We start from the raw sequence: 3,643 nt of genomic DNA on the forward strand, positions 1-3,643 counted from the left end.
CCTCCTTCTTTCCTTTCTTTCTTCCTCCCTCCCTTTTTCTTTCCTTTCTTCCTCCCTCCCTTTTTCTTTCCTCTCATTTCCTTTCCTTTTCTCTCTTCCTCCCTCCTTCTTTCCTTTCTTTCTTCCTCCCTCCTTTTCTTTCCTCTCATTTCCTTTCCTTTTCTCTCTTCCTCCCTCCTTCTTTCCTTTCTTCCTCCCTCCCTTTTTCTTTCCTTTCTTCCTCCCTTTTTCTTTCCTCTCATTTCCTTTCCTTCTTTCTTCTCTCCCTCCTTTTCCACTCTCTCTCTTCCTCCCTCCCTCCTTCTTTCCCCTCTCTCTCTCTTTCATTCTATCCCTGTCTGGGTTTCTGGATATATATTTTTTAGTTTAAAATATAATGCAATCTTAAGTTTTTTTCCCCTTTCTATAGGTCGCATGATAAGGTGTGTATTAAATGAGTAAAGTGATTTTGTTGAAAACTGGGTTTGTGGTGTGGGGGGGGTGTTTTTTCCGGGTGGTTTTATTTTGGTCTGGGGTTTATTTGAGCAGGAAATGGGGAGGGGGGGGTTGTCTTTTTTTTCCTTTTGGAAGCCCCTGCTCTCTGCATCAGCTGCCGCATTTGGGTTGGGTGGAAGGAGGGGTTGCAGCCCGCAAGGGGAGCCTGGAGTTAAGGAAACGTGAGCTGCAGTCCGCATTTGGGGTCTTGGTGCAGTGAGAAGTCGGTTAATCGGTAAAGCCTGGTGCAAGTTAACCCGGCTTTCCAAGGCATCTGGGCACAGCCTTGCTAAATTTGCCGAATGGATTGCGAAGGATGGGTAAGAAGGATCTGTAAAGGGTGAGTTTATCACAAAACCCCATTGAGATTTCTTATGGGTCATCTAGTCCAACCTTCTGCTCAGAGATCATTATCCACCCAGGACAAGCAGTGAAGGAGACTTCACCACTTCGTGTGGCAGGCTGTTCCACTGGCCATTAGCTGGGACAATCAGGAATTTCTTCCCGAGTCGGTATTAAGCTGCATTGATCGAGAACTTCCTGTCGATTCCTCCTAAGGCTACTAGCCTGGTTCTTCTGGGCCAACTGAGGTGGTCCACTCTTGTGTGACAACCTGTGATATCCGAATGCCCCCATAATAGCTCTCCTCACTCTTTTCATTGGCACAGTAAACACACTGAGTAATTATTTGAGCCATTCCTCTTAAAAGAGTTTGGTTTCTGGATCCTTCAGCCACCTTGATCTCCTGAACCTGCTGGAATACCTACTCCGCAAATTGCTTAACCGTGATTTTTGCATAAGTCACTGTTGACAACATTCACACATCACGTTAAACCACAATGATTGGATTCGCACAACAGAATCGGCTCTAACCAAATAAGCTGTATCTCTGCAGGGTGTTCAGGCTGGAGTAGTATTTCTGATCTTCCTGGAGACAGGAGGATAAGTCCACACATTTGAAGTCTTCCTTGTACAATTTAGGTTTCATTTGGGTGGGTGGGTGTGTATGTATGTTATCTTTTTATTTTGCTTTATTCGTATCCATGGAGGGGGGAGGGTCCTAAATAAAGAGGAAAAAAAATCTCTCTTTGTTGATCAAGGGTTATGAAAAGCTAGCCAATAAATCAATACAGGTAATTTGACTTCTAGGGGAATGCCAGGAGAAGAAGGGGGAACTGGATTGTTTTGTTGGTTGTGCTAAAGCTCACTGCTGTCAGCTCAATTGCCCCCCTTGGCTACAGAGGATGACAAAAAGACAGAAAAGAATAAATAAAGAGCAGTTTAGATATCCCATTACTATAAACCTATCTGGAAAAAACCTAAAACTTTTTAGCTTTATAATTTTTTGTACCACGGTCTGTCACCATAAATTGTTCTGCTTTCCTGAAGATGGTTGGGTTCTGGCCTAGGACTGCAGTGAAGTAAACTAAAGATAGCTGGTTTGTTCCACACACACCAAAACAACCTTAATTTGTCATCTATAGCTTAGTAAACCCAGTTACTTCTCAACCGAGTGGCTGTAGCCATGCAACATACTACATCAGGTTCATTTTAACCTTAAAGGAGAATATTTATAGCTCAGAGTTGAAATGAGGGGTCCTTGGTGTTCTCGGAGCTTGGTTGCTTTCTTGCAGACGTTTCGCTACCCAACTAGGGAATATCATCAGTGCAGATGTTGTCACCAAGTTTGGGTCATGAAATATCTGCAAGAAAACCACCAAGATCAGAGAACACCAAGGACCTCTCAGAACTATGCTTACCAATAAAGCCTTGTTTGAATGGACCATTTAGTGGAAAACAAGACCATTAAACCCAAAATCAGAGAGCATCAAAGATCCCTAGTTTTAATCTTGGTTGCATTAAGGGTTTGTAGCAAGCCACAATGATATCACAATGGCATGTGCTTCCTGACATGATGCCATGACATGGCACAAACATTTGCATGCTGATATCATGAGGCACGTAATGGCTTGCTGTCTTCCCTTGCACGTCCCTTGCTTAACATACGTGCGCATGTCCATTTAGTGGCTTAGCATGTTGGCAAGGTCTTGCTGCTCTGGATAACATGGGCCGATGCATTCTGCAAACCGGAACATGGGTTAATTCAGGGATCGAATGACGTGGGCTGCACAAACAAGACCATTCCAGCATAGACGTTTGTGACAATCCTGCCATTATTTCCAGCCGTGATATGGCTATTTTGCCATATCACGGTGGCAAAACAGCCTTTTAGGTGAGCAGAGGCCACAGTGGACCCAACAGGTTGTGCAGACACTAATTGTGTTAATTTCAGTCTCAGTTGAGATTAATTGAAGCCCTACCTCTGCTGGTCTATAGCCATAATATTGGTTTGATTGAAGCCTATTTAGCTATACAGACATTAATCCAGGGAGCTGAATTAATTTACTGTATGGCTAACTCCAAAGTCAAGAGTTCATGGACACAACCATTTTTTAACACAGTTTGGGCTTCCTTGGACTACTGTTTTTTCCCTCTTTTCCAGTATGTTTTAAGATTACAGCTCCCAAATTCTCAGTTATTATGGCAGTTTATAAGGCTCGCCTACTGATCTATCAGAAATATTAAGCTGCAATTCAGTTCATAATAAATCTAGGACACATAAACGTAGATGGAAAGCACTTAAGGGTCTCTTACACACATACTATCAGTTACCGAAGGTTTTAAGAGGCTGGTTATTTTGTTAGTCAAACAACTGAACTGATAGTGAAACTACATGCATCATATTTCCAAGGTTTTTTTTTTCTCTTTTCTTTTTTTTTTAGAAATCCTAGTTTCATTGTACATCAAGTCATGGAAAGCAAATAAGGACCAACCATTTGATCTTCTGGTTTTTGATATTTGAACGCCTATTTTTTTTTTCTCATGCCACAATTTTGTTGCCTGCTTTTTTAAAAAAAAAAATGTATGACCATATTTGTGCAAAGTTTTGGAAGGTTTTAGATTTCAAGGGATGGTTTGGAAGCCTTGGAAAGAAATGAAAAGATTTGGAAAGCGAACCTTTTTTTTTTTTAGTTTTTTTTTAACCCCCTTCTGGCATCTTTCTCTAAAGTCAGCGTTTTCAGGATGGCTGGGGGTTTTTTTGCTTTTCTTTCTTTTTTTCAATCGTAGCTCTTGGTAGATGGATCCTTTCTCTCCCCCCCCCCCCCCC

The sequence above is a fragment of the Protobothrops mucrosquamatus genome, unplaced genomic scaffold (assembly GCF_001527695.2).
Source record: "Protobothrops mucrosquamatus isolate PMUCROS unplaced genomic scaffold, P.Mucros_1.0 scaffold1956, whole genome shotgun sequence".
In the NCBI taxonomy this organism is placed as follows: Eukaryota; Metazoa; Chordata; class Lepidosauria; order Squamata; family Viperidae; genus Protobothrops; species Protobothrops mucrosquamatus.